The sequence below is a fragment of the Gavia stellata genome, chromosome 14, assembly GCF_030936135.1.
Source record: "Gavia stellata isolate bGavSte3 chromosome 14, bGavSte3.hap2, whole genome shotgun sequence".
Classification (NCBI taxonomy): Eukaryota; Metazoa; Chordata; class Aves; order Gaviiformes; family Gaviidae; genus Gavia; species Gavia stellata.
In genome coordinates this window covers 2,397,205-2,415,406 of record NC_082607.1, presented here as the reverse complement: position 1 = coordinate 2,415,406, position 18,202 = coordinate 2,397,205, and positions in this window count along the sequence as shown.

Below are 18,202 nucleotides of genomic sequence, written 5' to 3'. Positions count from 1 at the left end.
TTAGCGCATTATATCAGCAACAATTACATAAATTACCCTTTTTGTCTTGCAAAGAATTGACAGACGGGGGAAAAAAGGAGGAGGGAGATGTATAGACTCATGCAGTGGCACGGAGAAAGTGAATAGGGGTCGATGGCGCTTGTGTTGGAAGACAAAGCGAACAAAGAGGCACCAAATGAAATTACCAAGTGGCAGATGCAAAACGAACATATTTCACACAATGTGTAATTAAGCCACGGAACTCGTTGCCCAAATGGAGCCCAAAAATCATAATGGTCTAGTAAGTGATTAGACAAATTCTTGGAAGACGACTCAGCGGGGCTGTCGAACGCAAAGACGCGTCCCCAGTGCAGGACGAGCCGAAGTCGCAAACCGCAGCAGGATGGGCGAGGACCTGGAGCTGTCCCCTGGCTCTGCCCTTCCCCGTCACCCGCGGCCAGCGCTGGAGGCAAGGGGACACAGGCTGGTACACACCTTTGGTCTGAGCCCCGCCGGCCGCGCTCCTGGCACCTCGAAAGGAGAAAAACTTGCCTGCTGTCAAACTGCGCATGTCTCTGGCTGATGGTGGGGACAGACGCACAGCAGAGACTTCAGCGCGGACGCAACCAAGGTGCTGCAGACTGGCGAGCTGCTGTGTGTGTCCCTGCCGAGCCCCGTGCTGCGGGACCTCGGCTTCTCTGCAGCTGAGGGCGAGGAATGCAGCCACCGCGAACATCCCCCCGTGCAAGCGTGTGCCCAGGAATCATCCTCCGTTGGAGCTGCGTCACGGGCTCCTCTTTAACCCCCCTCATGCAGGAGAGGATGCACGGGAGGAAAAGGGCACCCCATTTTTCTGCTCTTTGCAAAACTCCTTCCCTAAACGCATTCCCCCAGGCTGGCAGGTCTGCCTGGTGCTGCCACCAGCTCCTCTTGCGTGGGCTGAAGTTGAGGTGAGGACCACCACTGGGTTGGAGGAAGGTGCTCCAGATCCCCGGCTCTCATGGTTGCTCAATTTGGGCTCGTGAAATATTTCCAACCCCCTTTTTGGCCCATCTTGACTATAAATCTTTCTAGCTTCATTTAGTGCTCTAGCCTCTAGGTGGTGGTCATGTCTGAGTATTCTTGTACAACTGCACCGCAAATGTAAGGATCACCAGGGAGGACCCTGAGCGTCTGAGGTTAATCAGCTGGTTGGGAGGTTGACGGCACCGTGAGCAGGAGCACGTACCACAGCTCCCGCCGTCTGCCGCCGGGGCATCGGTGTATTTGGCACCGTCTCACCGGGGGGGCTGCTCCACAGGGCTGGGTGACGTGGTGGGAGCACCTGTGTGTCCCAGCTCCCGCAGCAGAAACACCCGGTGAGGCTGCACAAGGGCGGCAGAGACCACGGGGCCAGCCATGGCGTGAGCCGGGGCTGCAAGGCAAAACACATCGCGATTCTCCCCCATCAGTCGGAAGCGCAACGTCCCTGCGAGAGCCTGAACCCCCCGGGGTGACGGGCGCTCCTCCCTGCCCTGCGGGAACTTGGGGTCTGCGCATCCCCATCCTCCAGTCCCCACCGTCAGGGACCAGAAGCCGAGTTTTGGGCAGCCAGCCTGCTTTCCCTCGGGATGCAGCGGAACCTGCGGGCACTGGCTGGTGAGTGCCTGGCGGGATGCCCACGCTTTCCTGCTGCCCCGGCGACGGGGACAGTGGCTTGTGCCAGTCCTGCGGTGGGTAAGAAGCAAGCAAGTACTCTTGTTTCGTTTTGCACATCCCACTTACTGAAATACGTCAGCTTGGAGGAAAAGAACCAGCAGTTGTCAAAATCCAAGCGGCTGTGAAGATGAGGTCATCGCTCTGTTGCAGTCAACAGAGGTTTCTCCACCAGGTTTAATAAGGTGAGGATTTCATTCTCTAAATCTTTGCATAAATTGAATGCGCTGGATAAATGGTGATAGTTAATTATTCATAATGAGAACTATGGCAAACCAGGCCAGCTGACCAGCGAGGCGGCAGGGTCCTCCGTGGGGGATATGGAATGAAAGCAGAGCAAAGCCCTCCCGGTGCCCCGCTCTTCTTCCAGAGGTTTTCCACCTATAGCAGGTGGAAAGCAGCACCTATAAGTTGCTATAAGTTGAAATCTAGGCAGGCTCATGCGGGATCATCCTAGATCTACCAGTTCTGCTTCAAGTCTGCCGGTTTGGCTCAGCTCCCTTTTTCAATTGAAATCTAATACCTCTCCTATGGTTCAGGTCTCATAAATAGATGTGTTTTCTTTTAATTTCTTTCTTGGACTTTCCAGTCAATGGGCAGCTGGAACCAACAGCGTCAAGGCAGAAAACTCGGTCTTGCCCTGGCTGGTTAAACCTCGGTATTGCCAAACCCTCTGCCTTCCCCAGGGCTCTGGCTCGGTTCATTATAACGCAGCCATTACAGCACTCACTGATTTATACTTATTTAGTATAACTCACATTTGTCGTTTTGGATTTACATAAAAGAAACTGTTTTAAGGCAAGAGAGTGACCCATACAGGAGCTGGAAGAGAAAAACGTAAGAAAAAAGGCTGTTGTAGAAGGGTCTTTTGCATGTCCAGCCCCGCTGCGTCGCACATCACGGGAAATTCGTCCGTCTGACATGAAAACAGGGTTGGAATCATTCAAAGAAGAGGATATAGCTCATCTTTCATTAGAGGCTTATTTTAAAGATCCCCAACTTGGCCTTGAATGAACTGCAGGTGCCAACTTGCCGAGCTGTCCTTTGGTCTCGGGAGTCAGCTTTGTCCCGTTTTCCGGAGAAGGAGCCCCTATTTTCACGTCCACGGTGACCACTTGGGACGCACACGAGCACGCGGGCACTCGGCTCTGTGATTTGAGAGGCGCAGTCTGGTGTCCGAGCATTCAAAGCTGTAATTAATGGGTTTTCTTGCACGGAGAAGAGCCTGACGTTACGTAAACGGGGCTGGAAATGATCTGCGCCGAAATACCACGAGAAGGAGGTCCTGCAAGAACAGCCTAATGAAACCCAGAGCGGTAAGCGCTGGGAGTCCTAGCGCTGTTAGCTACGAACAAGCGAAACAAAACAACCAGCTTGCTTTCATAACTCTCTCTCAGCGTGCAGCTGCGAGCCCGGCGGTGAATTCGGGGCAGATGGCGTCCCGCCGGCGCTGGGCTGCCGTGAGCCGGGTCCGACCCGCTGCTGCCGTCTGTACGAAGGTGGTGTGGAAACGTTACGCAGAAACAACTGGTTTCAAGGTGTTGGGCGGGGGGGACACACACGCGCCGGTGACTGGAAGAGGTCTTGCTTGGTATTTGCAGCAGGGGCTCTGGTTTGCCCTGAGGTCGGCGCCGGTTGCGTGCGTGCCGTGCTCAGCTCCCGGAGACGTCGGCGGTGGCCGTGGTGCCAATTGATAAATTAAGAGGGCTCTGCGAAGGCATCTCACCAGCGCATTTTCTAAAAGCCAAATGTATTTATGGAGTGGATAATAATTGCTCCATATATCTTTTACAGCCCATGGGGTAGGCTATGCGCATCTTAAAAAGCACGGTTGGAGAGCCAGCAGCGCGAATTGGCTTCGAGCCGTCGCAGGACGTCAGGTGAGGAATCCGTGCTGTAGAAGCTCCCTGATTAGTGCACGTGTTGGTGAGAGCGAGCGGTTGTAATCTACGGGGCCAACACACCTCGTTTCCAGTGGCTCCGGCTTTGCAGCGGGGTTTACGCTAGAGACGGAGCCGTGCCTTCAGCCCGGAGAGCCTCGCGTGGGTCACTAACCCCTCAGCGTTACGTAGATTGGCAATGCTTCGCCTTTCATCCATAGAAAGCTCCACGCATAACTTAAAATTACTTTATAAACATGATTCTGCGCTACCACCCCGGTTTTAATCCAGGAGAAGTGCCCACGCGCTGCACAAGTCGGGAGCCGCCTCGGCTGCGTGCGTGCCCGGCCGGGAGGGATGCGCCTGCTCCCGGGGGGCTGCAGCGGCTGTGCTGCGCCCGCACCTTGTCCTGGGGAGCAGCTGAGTTCGGCGCTCACCGACCATCTTCCATCGAAGTTGTTTGGGCAGACTTTTTGTTGGGGCAAAAAAAATAGCCTTTTCAATTTCCCCTCCCATGTTGCGGAGCACCAGGTTTCCATGTTCCCTGCTTGGCCTTGGCTCATCCCACCAGGAGCATCAGTGCTGTGGGAAGAGCAAACCCCCCCCCAGCCAGGCGGGCTCCCAGCCCTGGCTCTCATTCCCAGCCCCGTCCGTAATATCCCGCTGTGACTTGCTGGGCGCTGCCCTCGCTCCCTGCGGCCGGCACCCATCCCCTCCCCAGCTGGGACCGGAGCCAAGCCGGGACACCCAGTGCCAGCTCCAAAGTCTCCCGACCTCGGCATCGCGGGATGTCCTTGGGAGAGCAGCAATGTGCCCAGCGGTGCAGCAATGCCTGTTATTTACAATACTTTATTTATAGCCATATATATTTTAATACAAATACAAATACAAATACATAAGAATATTATATATATATATATATATTTTTATATATATATATTTTATATATATATATTTTTATATATATATTTTTATATATGTTATATATATTAAAATTAATATATGTTATATATATTAAAATACATCTATAACGTGGTTGTAGTCATTTTTAAAAGAAGAGTGACTCCACAGTGGATGCTGAAAGCCCTGTTTGATGTCCCAGCACCCGGCTGGGGCATCCCTTGGTGCGGGTGCCCCCGGGTGCCCCCGCTGCTGCGCCGGTTCTCCTCTCCCTCGGTGAGGCCGGTTATTAGTTTCGGTTCTCGCCCAGTTCAAGCTCCTCGACTTGCCGCCTCGCTTCAGTCAAGATCTGCATGACAAAACCACCGTCTCGAGCTCATTTTGGCGATTGCTTGTACCAGGAACCTCACGAGTTCCATCAAAAGCTTGGATGATTTTAGGGTCTAAGTTTTTATTCATTACAGCATTGGCTGACAAAGGCCATGACATCATCAGTTTGGAAGAGAAATTCTCTGCAGCTGCTTGTGGGGTGCGGGGGGTTTTGTTTAAAAAATAAGACAGATTTTAGTTTCTTTCTTTCAGGGCAATTTTCCTTCCAATTGATGGAAAACTGTACGCTAAAAGGCTTAAAAAGTGGGAAGGAAAGGGGCAGCGTGCAGCAGTTTGAACCATTCTTTTTTTTTTATTATTATTTCCTTTCCAAAGACCTTGGGGGGGGGGAAGAGCCCCATTACCCCGCACATCCAGCGCGCCCAGCCAGGCGTGAAAAGCAAAGGCAGTGTCATGGCAATGGCAGATGGCACGAAGCGGGAGGGAGGGCTCCGTCCCCGACCTCCGGACAGACCCTGCTCCTAATTAGCTCTGGAGCAGAGAGTAATTAAACCCGAAGGTAAGACAAGTGATTACTTTTCCTTGGCAGGCACTTGCAGGGGAGGGACAGGCAGGGATGGGGTGCAGGAGCGGGGCTGCATGGGGCCGTCCGGAGCCGGAGCCGGAGCCGGAGCCGGAGCCGGCCCCACGTTAATGCTGGGAAATCATTTTCATCTCGCTCAGCCCTCCTGCGCTGCCGGGGAGCCGGGACACTATGCCAGCCGGTCCTCCTGGTTCTCCAAATGACCACAGGCTGCATAAAATGAAATAAAACGTGGCGTCGCGAGGATACACCGACGGAAAGGAGAGAGGCAGTGTCTGGACTCTGTGCCGACGACATTAAAACGTGACATACTCAATTATTTAGCATTACGACGGCACCTAGCTATGCAGCACACCGACTTGAACTAGCTGGATGTCAAAGCTGTACCTTTTCTGTCCTCCTCATCAGTTGTTTTGGAGTATTTTCTTATGCTAGATAACCTCATTTCTTTTAATCTGTTTTCCTCGGTTTGCTATGGAAGAAGTAGTTGGAAGCAAATTATTTTCATTGCTGTCGAAATGAGTGCAAAGTTCTCACCAAGCGAGATTTATAGGGGAAAATGTACGCAGAGTACTATGAAAAAATATTTAGGAAGTTCTTCATGCACTGTAATCCAAAGAGTATTTAGGGAAAAATCCGTAACTCGGTAGCTGTGCGTCGCTGGATATCAGCACCGCTTTTAGCCGGGGCCAGGCTGGCGGAGGGGCGACGCTCCAGCTGGGCAGGTCCTGCACGCGCGGCCGGGGCTGCCGCCGGACACAGCCCTGGGATCCCGCAGGGAGCTGGGCGCCGCGGCCGCATCCTGCTGGGGCTGTTGGGGCTGCCTTCCGCTGTGCGTCCACAGTCTGGGGTGGGAAAAGGCTTTTCTACAGAAATTACAGCTGTGCTTTTGAAGCGGGGTAGGTGCTGGGGAATAGAGCAGCCCCTCCATCCCTGCTGCCCTCCCACGAGCCTTGGGGCTGAACCGAAGGGAGGGGAAGAAAAGGAAGGACTTGTTTGAGAGACCTAACCGCCCGCTGGGAAAACGCCTGTCGCTCCGATTTCCCTCTCTGGGTTAGTCCTTCTTCCCCCACCATCGTGGTCCGACCTTGGGAGATGCTCCTGCCCGTAGGTCACACCACCCATTCGAAAGCCGGGAGCTGGGCTGCTCCAGCCAGCGCCTGCGGGGTTGGGAACCCCCGGGGGGTTCAGGGCGATGGGACGCATCCTGCACCCGCCCCGCTGCGCTGGCGCCCGGGGAGCGGCGAGGACAGAGCCCAGCGAGGCGGGAGGGGAGGAGGGCGGAGGGGCTGTGACGAAGGAGAAGGATCGCAGCGAGGTCCGCGAAAGGAGCTGGATTTACCTTGGGAGGGGGACAGGAAAGCGGGAAAGAGCGATGGGGAGGGAGGGATGGCTGTAGGAGCCTCCTTATTCTCCCAAGGGAGGAGCCGAGTGAAGCAGCAGAGCATCGAGGAAGCGCTTTATTATTTTAAATGTAATTATTTTTTCAGCAGCTCGTCACTGCAAAAACTAGAAGCCCGGACCCCCTCACGCAGCCACATCTGCCGGCGATTCCTGCCGGGTGAGCTGGGTTTTCCTCGGTTTTTATGAACGGGCTGAACTTTCCCAAACAAATGGGAAAAATCGCAGCTCTGCGGAGCCTTCAGCACTTATTTACGCATTTCCCGTCAGCCACTCTGTACCCAGCACACGGAGGACGGCTGGGTTTTGCGTAACGCCGGCGGCCTTTTTGTTTGGCTTAAAATAGCTCTGGCTCTGGATCTCCCATCACTTGCTGGAGCACCGGGTACATCTCTCCATCTGAATCATTATCAAAGTCCCTGGGGATAAGTATGATTTTCCGAATAACATCTACCTCTTGCAGCGTATCATCCGGATGATCTCAAAATCAAATGGCACCAGATTTTTGCTTCCTAGCTGAATCGCCGGATGATTTTTATTTCTTTTTTGTACTGGATTAGTCAAGGCTTGCTGCAGGGCAGAAACAGGGCTGCTGTGCTTTCCCGTGGCCTTATGTTCTACCCCATAAATGCTCTTCATCTTTGAGAAGCAGGAGAGGAGCCCAACAGGACAACTCCTGTTTGCTGCCGGGCTTTGACCCACCAAGGAGCTGCCGGCGCTGCTCCAGCTCGGCACGGCCCGCAGCCTTGCCCGCCCCAGGGTGCGTTCCCCATCAAGGTTTTTCTGACCTAGAGATGGTCAAAGTTATTCGCTCCAGTTTAAAAAGCGGCCAGGATTATGAGAAAACTGGGGAACATTTCACCAGCGGCGCTGTGGCTAAGCCACCATGGTCCCAACCCGGCTGGGATGCTCGCGGGGTGAAAAAAGCCTGGGTGTTCCCAGATAAACCACTGAATTTCCACCCGTTGCTCCTATTTAATGTGGAAACGATGGCGAAACAAACCTGGCTGGAGGGAACAAACATGGGAACGGCATTTGGGACTCTTTGGAAGAGATTAACACTATGTCCATGAAAAATATTCAGCAATAATTAGTCCCCGCTCATTGCCTTGAGCTTCAGATGTGAATACTCCGGATCTCACATCTGTCAGAATAACTTTTAATTATCAGCAACTACAGAGTTTTCCTGCTCTGTAGCAAACGCCTATTAACTTCTGTCTTAATGGCGTTAGTGACTTTTTAATAAAAGAGAATAAAGGCAGAGCTGACGGGCAGCAGCACCGAGGGCCGGGGCTGAGCGTGGTATGGCAGACGGGGGAGCCAGCGGCAGCTCCTCGCTCTCCCCAAAGCAGCCTACATCTGCTCCTAATGATGCTTTTAACAGCCCGATTTATTTCAGTTACTAGAGTGGGGAATCTTAGTAAATTATGTCAGATGAGTGGGCTCTTTCTTTTCCTGAAAAATAACCCCCCCAAAAAAGGAGGGGGGCAGGCAGGCTGATTGGCACCACCGCACTAAGCCTATTTACTGTACAAAGGGGATTTCACTCCAAATTTCATCGCAATTTAAGGCTAATGCTAAACATGAAAATGGCGCTAGCATCACGCTCTTAAGAAATGGGTATAAAATGCAGTGCAAGTCCAAGTCGCTGATTTCTTTTCCCTCCTGACATTGGAAAAACTGCCCTGTGATCGTAATGTGCACGAGGTTATTTTTTTAAAAAATCCAAACAAATAAGAAAAGACCCAAAAAAACTGAGGCAGAGCTCAGCCGCCAGCCTTGCTCTCGGAGCCGGGTCAGGCGGGCTCCCCCGCGAACACGGGCAGCATCCGCCGCAGAAATCTCCACTACAGAGAGGAAAGCTTCAGTGGGTCAGGCGGGATGCTGCCGGCCGGGGGGGAGCCACCACTTGCTCCTGGCTCTCCTGTTTTGCAGTTGCATCAGCGAAGCCAGGGGAGTAATGAGCTTAATCATCCCCTTCTTGGGTTTAGAGATCAGAGGCAGTTCCCTGCTAAATTCCTACCAATTGTATCGCTTTTTTGTTGAACATGGTGCTTCTACCGCTCACCTTTCCTCTAGGAAAGGCATAAAATGGCAATCGGGTTTCTTTATGGGACCGGCTCACACCGAGGTCAGGCTGGGCTCGAATGGAGCGGAGGGTGGCCGGGAGAGCCAGGGAAGTCGCAGAAGAAAGGCAGAGCCAGGGAAAGGCAAGCAGAAATGCTTGTGGGCTTGGAAAGAGATGCTTAGCAGAGACACGCGTCGAGAGACGTCGGGCTTGGGGCATAGGACCTCGTGCAGCCCACGCAGCGTCTGTCCCATTTTCTTCCCCTGATGTAAGAAATCCTCGGGACGTGATTGCTGACATCAAAAAGGGACACAGCTGGTGTCAGCAAGGGAATCCCATCTGCAGGGCGGACCGGCCGAGCCAGCTGTCCGACGGCAGCAAACCGGAGCACGCCGGGCAAGCGCTGGGGACGCACGGATGACCTGAAGGACTGCCGAGATGCAGGGAAACACGTGCTGGCTGCTTTCCAGGCAGAACGCAGGGGAGGCTTCCCAAGCTGGGATGGGAGATGTCCCACGAGGGAGATTAAAATCTCAGCTGAAGTAGAAACTACAAAAGGTGAGGGCAAATCAGGAGATGCAGCTGCAACGTCTCTGACTGGGACCAGCGGGACGAGGAACACGGGTCATGGAGAGCATCGCCGCCCGGGCATTGCTATGGGTGATCATCCACGATAACCCGAAGGTGACAGGGAGGTCCTAGAAGGATGGACACAGCACCCGTCTTCAAAAACAAGGAGCAAGGAATTACAGAGCAGTCAGCCTAACTCCAACATCTGGGAAGGTAGTGGGACAAAAATATTAAACAGTTGACTGACTTACAGAGATCCTGGAGATTAATGAAATGATAAAAAAGCAGCCAGTATGGATTTGTCAAGAACAAATACCGTCAAAGCAAACTAATTTATTTTTTGACAGGATAGTTGTCCTAGTAGGGAAGGGAGAAGCAGTGAATGTATCATCTTTTGAATGGCGTCTGCCAGCATCTCATACAGCATTCTGATAAGCAAAGTAAAGAAAGAGCACATATTTATATATAAATATATAGGTCATATCTTACAAATACATAGGGCATACATTTATAAAGAGGTGACAGGTCAAGAAGGAGAAAATCACTGGAATTGGTTCTCCCCAAAGAGAAATGCAAGAGGCACGGACCGAGCCTCTGCGGTGACGCTGTGGTGATGCTGCGGTGACACCACAGTGATGCCACGGTGGCACCACGATGGTGGAGCGCAACGGGCAGGACTCGAGAGGGCAACGCTTGGGCAAAGATTTCCAACATCCGTTCTGGGTATCCAACCAGGCCAGGCTGGGAATGACTGCAGAAGAGGAGCATGCCTCTCCGTTGTACCACTTTTGCAACGAACTTGCAAAACCCCTTACATCTGCTCTCTTTTATTCTCTGGCTTACGTACCTTTGGCAAGCTGGCTTTGTACAACATGCTCTACACAAGTAGGATCAGCCTCTTGTGAGCCATAAAAACACCAAGTCACTACCACGTGTTGAACACCAAAACGCACGGGACCAAAGCTAGGGTTGACCAGATGCAAAGATGGGACGTATGGATTTGTTTGTGCCTGGCTGTTGAGGCATCCACTGTTTCTGAATTAACTTACAATTTGTTCCCCTGATGAGAGGGAGGAACGATCCATCTCCTGGACACCAACCGCCTTCCCTTATCGGCTGTACGGCATGTATGTGCTGATGAGCCTTGGTACCACACCAGTTTCCCAGAGAGTTTTTGAGACATTTGAACTCTATCCAGCAAAAAAATGGGTCTTAACTGTATCACACATGCCATTGTTAAAATAGTCTTTGGCAGTAATCGGATTGTTTCATGAATTTCCACGTGCTACATTTAATCCACTGACATTAAATATTAAATGATAGAAAATTCATTCGATTTTGGCTTTCTTCCTAACTGGACAAGTTCATTGGCGAACGCGTTTGCTTTGTCTATCTGCTGCTCTTCAAAACCAAACATCTTCTGCACATTGTCCGCAGGAGACTACAGTTTGGTCCACAGCACTGGCACGAGGGCGCATCCGGGGACGTGCTGGTGGCTCTCTCCCACCCGCGGTGGGATCCCGGGGCTTGGCTCAGCTCAGCGCAGGAGACGTGCGGAGGCCGCTTCCCGTCCTGCGCAGGAAATCCTTCCCCTTCTGCTGTGAGACTGTGACCCGCTCCATTACCTCCTTAAAACTTCAGGTGAGGGAAAGAGCAAAAAGAAAGATCCACGACCATCATTGCCAGGTGAAGTAGATATTATCTTACTCCATATGCAAGGAAACTTCATTTAAAGACAAAAAAGAAAGTGCTCAGATACACTCTTGTGACCATTTGTTAAAAAAAAATAGAGATTTCCTTCATTTCATCTCAATTGAAAATCACCCACATCAGCAATCTGATCTTCTACCCCAGCCTGGGAGGAAAAGGAAGGTAAAAAGGCCGGCACAGATCATTAGTGGGTTTGCTCCCGTTCTGGCTTTATTTCAGCCCAGAACAACACACTACTCCTGGTAATTGCCCAGTGACGACCTAAGGCCGTTAACCACCTCCCACAGAAACGTGCTCGTGTGTGCTTTATTAGAAGACCCGGCCGAGGCAACGCGTTGTCCCTTCAGGGATGCCCGGGGCTTGTGCCCAGCCCCGCTCTGCGAAGGAGCTGAGCCGAGGCGGGACCCCGCGCCCCCCATGAGCGTAAAGCTGAAGGCGTCGGGGGGTTATAAACTAACCCAGTTCATAAGATGGAGTCACCATGACTGGAGGTGTTCAAAAAACGCGAAGACGTGGCACTGCAGGACATGGTTCAATGGGCATGGTGGTGTTGGGTTGACGGTTGGACTTGATGATCTTACAGATCTTTTCCAACCTTAGTGATTCTGTGATCATACTGGTGGCATCCCTGCCGGAGTTTCTTGGAGGGCTGGAGATCTGGTTGTGTTCGGTTTCTTTTCATTGCTGATAGAAATAGATTTTTTTTTTTAATCTGCATCAGCATCTGGTAATAGGTCAAGAGTTCAGGAAGCTACAAAAAAATATAAAAAAATATAGGATTTTTCTTCTTCTGTTCCCTGAACATGTAAGGTTGCTTTCCAAGGCACATTTTATTTTAAGGTGAGTTATTTTGTTGCCATAGTAATATTACCCAGGTTTTGAACTGCTGCCCTTTTGGTTTTCTTCCAGGCTAGACTTGTCACAAACGGTCAGCATCCCAAGCCCCTTCCCGGAGAGCAGCTTCCCATGGTGGTGCAAAATACCTCGGAACTTCAGCTCCAGTCTGCGCGACGAAGCATCACGGATCTCTGCTACGGCACAGGGGGGACACGGGATCCCAGAAAGTCAGAGGGGAGAGCTGCGCGGGGCGAGGATCCCGGGGCCAAGGCAAAACTCAGGCAAAAAACCCCCTCTTCTGCTCATTTCTTATCCTTTCTCCCCAGCCCTTGCAATAAGACTTTGAGAAGGTCAAAGATAACCCGGTGGCTTTACTAATTAGCTTTTATTAACAACACTCATCTGGCTGTGGTGCGGTTGTGCCCTCCTCCGGGCTCTGACACGGTCAAGAACAAACCAGTGTTTGCCCCAAAGAGCTTAAAATCTCTGTAAATACTGTCCGTTGCTACACAGGTGTCTCATGTCTTTACCCCAAGCCTAACAAATTTATTTTATTACTAAGAAAACTGTACTGAAATAAAGACTTTAAATACGAGGGTCTGTAGTGATAAGAACGATGCAAAGAAAAGGGGTTCCCTGGTAAGGGAATATTTCTGTGGTCATTTGGGTGAAACAGGTTCTGTAAATGTATTGGAAATTAATATTAATTTTATATATTTATATATTAAATATTTAAACAAATCATATCATTAAGCTATTAAAATATTGAAATTTAAATTGGAAATGCTTTTTTTTGCTAGAATTCATTTAATTAAAGCAGGCACAGCGTGCCATGTATTAGCCTAAAACCTATTACATGGGTGCCAGACCACATATATGAGTGAGAGCCTGGACGCTTGTTTTGCTGCACAGTCAAAGCAGTTCAAGCAGAGCAGTTTGAAAGGATTGCTTGGGGTTTTTTTTCTGTTTTTTAATTTTGAATAAACCATTTCCAGATTAACAAACCAAGGCTACGTGCACATAGAAGACCTGAGACCCATGTAAGCCTTCCAGAGACTGATGCATCTGGATAAATCCAGCACAGATTAAAGCAAAGCTTTCATTGCACAAACTCTCCCCGAAACGAGCAGGATGCTCATGACGCTGCTGTCCCCAGGAAAAGGACGGAGCCGGGAATAGCGGGCAGTAAATAACGAGGGCCCAAGTCAGGCAGAACGATTTGGTGGCGGAGGCGTGGAGGCAACGGTCCTGCGCCGTACACGGTTATGTTGCATTTCTCTTTCGCCGGGGGAATCACCGAAGCAGAGCTGTTCCGGGAGCATTAGAGCCGCAGCAGTTTCTGTGGTTCTTAAGATTAACCAGGGCTCTCCAGCTCCCTGATAGAAAACCCTCTGAAACACAACGCTGTGCCGAAACACAATAGCAGCCTAGAATAAAGCAACAGTCTTAACAATGAGTTTCTTTGCTTTTATAGGTTTTAGCGAAGCCCATTGTGTTGTTTTAACACCCTTTTTTGTATTTAGAGTCCTAATGTCTTTGACTGGGGGAAGGGTGGAAGGGGCAAGCAATTTAATTCGATAATCCCCCTAAGCCTTGCTTAATGCAGTCACTCTGGTTTGAGTCTGTGAATTTTATAGTGGTATTTTGGGTGGTTGCAGCATTGCACTGGAAAATGTCCCATCATTTATTTTGATGCTATCCGAGGGAAATGGTTCCCAGTGCTGGGCAGCTTGTTCATTAAATCCATATTGTCAAACGAAACAAACTCTGTCAGCCCAGATGTGGCGGCCGTACTGATTCCTGGACAAGGTAGCGCAGAGTCTGGGTGCAAGTTGCCAAAATTAATATTAAACCACAAGCAGGAGACTTTTGCAGCCAACAAAAAAAATCTCATTTTCGGCTGGGGAGGCGGGTGGGGCTGCAGGGAACAAAGCGAAGTCCCCAGCTCGGGGATGCCTGCGTCCCCCCGGGACAGTGCCGATGCATCAGGAGGGGTCCTCCTCCCTCCCCAAACACCACCGCGGCTCACGCTGTTTGCCTCCAGGGTGGACGGGATGAAAGTGCTGCAGGAGGAAAGTTCCAGCAAGAGTTTTTGTCCTGTTGCTTTCCACTCTCGACAGGGAGGGAGTGCTGCAGCATGGGTTGTTTTTCCACATGCTCGTAAGAAAGGCAAGATGAGACTCTTAAAGCATCTCACGAACCTCTGTTCTCCTTAAACTCCTCTGCCGCTGCTCAGGTTCCAGCATTTCTCTGGTGTTTACTCCAACCTGATGCAGCTGCATTCAGCCAGCAGTGAATAAAACCCTGTGCCAAGAGGTTAGCGGCGCTCTCGATGGGATTTCTCAATGCCCCGTTTACGGGTGCACTGTATCTCCCAAGGAAATGTTCCTCGGCCATTCGAGAGGCATCTGGGAAAGAGTCGTAGCAAAGACAAAAAGCACAAATACAAGGGCAAATATAGTCGATAGGTAGCAGCAACAAAGTCAGGATGGGAAGAAGAGTTTGGAGGAAAGGTCAAGGTCTGAAAGATGTTAACTGTAGCAAACTAAGTCACCCAAACGTGAGGAAGGAGCAAAGAAAGGAAAAGATTAAGAGACTGAGGTCTCCTAGACTGCCACAGAAACAGAAGAGAGAAAGGCATGCAGACAGACATCAGAAAACTAGTGGAGAGAAGAGGACCCTCAGCAGGAAAATAGCAGGATCCTTTAGACTTAATGAACTGCCCAAGAGTGTGGAGAATAAACAGGAGATGCTTTTTTTCACCTCTACAGCCTGTCCAATTGCCTTCCATTCTTACCTCATTATAATGCAGCAATAAGAATGAAACACCTCAGGAAAATAAAGGCCGATGACGGAATTCTGTCTTTAGGGCCACCATTTGCCTTCCCAGCTTCACCTCACATCTACTGGCCTTGCCTGTTATTTTCCGTTGGATACCAGCCCAGCACTCAGCCACACAGAACTTGGGGACGTCACAAACTCTGAAGAAAAGCTCTTTTTATTGGTGTAAAAGAAACAAAAAGGAACAGCCAAAAGGGCAAGTACTGCAGGTGTTGAGAAACACTTCCCCGGAGATTAAATCGAATTGGTCCTTCTATCAAGAAAAGCTTTAAGGGACCTTCCAAGAATGTAAGTCATCTCCAGATGGAGATGGCAGAGAAAACATACATTCTAGAGGGTTGTATCTCAAGCCCTCATAAGTTAAGGCCAGAAAAAGTTTTTTTAAAAATGGGAGATTCTGAAAATCAATCTCCTGAGGGTATCAAGGAAAGACTTTTCCCAAAGATAAGAAGCTGGAAGGCTACAGGAGAATGTATTTGTCCACTAAAGGATGGAAGTACGAGAACTAAATGAAATATGTGGGTCACTCTTTACTACAGAGGAATTTATGGAAGTTTCCCCATTAAAGCCTTTCTTTATGAGGAGTAAGATGGAGAAGTCATCTCAAAGCAAAGATGAGTAGTAGAGGCATTAAACTGAATAAACAAAATTAACGGTGACAAAATTCCTGTACGGGACAGAATTTTGAGAGTTCCAGAAAAGTGCTCAGATATGCAATGATCTGACTACTTAACTCTGGTTGGTCTAAATCAGGCCTGAGATGCAAGGACTAGAACGACAAATGAAACTAAACTTTGATGAATGCAAAATCATGTAAATAACGACAAAGACATAGGAACGGGCTCTGACCTACTATCACTCGCTGAGGAGATCTTGGCATCGCTGTGCTGGCATTTTCACAGCGCTCAGAGGCAGCCGGAAAGCAAATGGACCGTAAGGAATTATTAGGGAAGACACGGAGAACAAATGAAAACAAGCGTTGTTATGGCACTGCATGAGCCTGTGATGTGCCCATGTGCTTCAGCCCTCTCTTCGCAGGATGGATACCCAGAAAAGGTGGAAAAACACAAGGGGAGGGAGCAGTGGTCTGCAAAAATCACCTTGTGGGGTTCAATAGAGTAGCGCTTTCTTATTTGGAAGAGATGCCTGAAGGAGAATATGACAGGGGTACATAAAGAGCATGGCGAAGGGGGATGCCTGCTCCTTGATTTGGTTTTGTCATCTTGGTGTTACTGCAGGACTCACAGAGCCTGTTTTCATCTCCTCGTTGTCAAACTGGAGCATTAGTTTCATTAGTGACTCAGAAAGTTCATTATAAACTCACATTATAAACTTTGCGGGCAAACTTATACAAGGCAGTTTTCTAATCCATCACCTCATGCAGTAATTCATATTTAATTTCTATTTTTTACAGGACTGTATTTAAAAAGTATTAATGAGCTTATTTACAATGTCTTCATGTTATGGATAGCAATAAATATCCCAAAATACCTCAAACCATTTTTAAGCTTCTTTTTATTTCAAAAACCCAGCGCTTTTAAAAACTCTTGCGAACCCTGCGTGCCCCTTCACAAAAATAGCTAATAATTTTGTAAAACTGACAAACAGAATTAAAACATAAAAATCCTCACAACTTAACAGAGAAAGTGTATGGGATACACAGGGATAATTATATTTAAATTTATAATTCTATTTAAATTCTATTTAAATTATATACTTAGCTGAGGGAGTTCCAGTAAAGTTTGCATGTCCAGCTCTGCGGGGAGAGAGGTGATGAATTCCCAGTCGCAGTCGGACACCGTGTGCCCAGACTGTAAGGCTCCCGTGCGCTTCCAGAAGTCAAAAATGCAGGATTGGGCCCTAAAAAAACCCCCAAATCACAAACCAATCATCAAAGGACTATTTAAAAAAATTTAGCAAGATCTGAAGTTGCTGAGTTAGCCCCACCGGGAAGTATCAGGTGGTATTTCTGGGGTGAGAGCCCCTTTGTGCACCACGACCCCCCGGACCTGGCAGTGGCCGTGGCCGTCTCCCGAGAAGGGCTGTGTTAGGCTGGGAAGGGTTGGGGACAGGGGGCTCGACCCCAGCCAGGGCGCTCCTGGGGACACAGGGTCAGAATCAGGCCCTTAGACAGTGATGTAGCTGACTGCAATTGTAATACCGACAATAACAAAAACTACCTGGTCACTTACAACTAATATTAATTTTCCTGCTTATAAAGCTTGCGGGGTTACAGGCGGTTTCAGGTATAATGTTGAAATTCAGTGATGCTGAATATATACTGGAATACTGACATTATTTACCCAGTCCTTCTGCTTACAGAGCTATGAGCATATAGGCACACAGATCACTGTTGCCCATTTGCCTATGCATTTCATCCATATTTGAAATTTTGCATTTGTATGTAAAATAGAGACACAGATAAATGTTAACGTAGTATTGAGAGAGAATGAATTTATTTGAAAACTAGGCAAATAGTAAGTTCCCACAATTGCAGCAGTGCTGTACATACCGTCTAGCCGATCAACAGCTAACAGCAGTTAATGGCTGCCATAAGAAATATGAGATATGGATCGGTCCACGGAGTAACAGATGAAACTGTTCCAGGCAGGTGGCATTTTAGGCTCTAAGGAATGGATTTGAAGATACGCAAGAGGAAGAAGCACCATATTTAGATCATGCAGAACAAGTAATCTATCAACTTAGATGACTATTATAAGATAGAATTTAGAAACAAAGGAGAGTGGCGTCCTGAATATTTCTCAATAGCCTTTCATATGGGATAGTATTACACCTGACTCTTGGGTATCGGGCACCATCTAGAGGAAAGATTGGTATGATGCAGCAGGGAAATGAAATAATTAATTTTTTTAAAACAGCAAAAAACCTACAGCAGATCTTGCACAATATCTAACAGCTCTTTAATTATTATTTAACAGCTGTTATCAAGGGAAAAACTGTATGAGGGAGTGGAAATTTGGAGATGTCTTTTGCAAGACAGGATGCTGATTTGCAGAAAGGACCTCGGCACACAAGCAAAACCCATGACTGTAATTATTGCTGATTATTTTGCACCTCATACTCTTTTTAGAATAAATAAGCTATGATACCAAAATTTAATTTTGAGGTTGCTGCATTTAGAGATTATCTTAAAGTAAACCTTGACTTTTCAATATCCATATTTGCTTACAACTGCATAGTACAAGGCACCAATTCCTAAGTTCCTTCTAAATAGCACTTACTTTTGTATCAGTTAAACAAAACCTTGGATTTAATTTCTGCAACGGTTAGTATCCTTGTGTACCATTTAGCTGCATATGAAAGGCCCAAGATGAGCAGGATTAACATAGAAATGTGCCTGGAAAATACTCAAAAAAAAGCTGAAAATAGCTTAACTTGCTGTAGTCT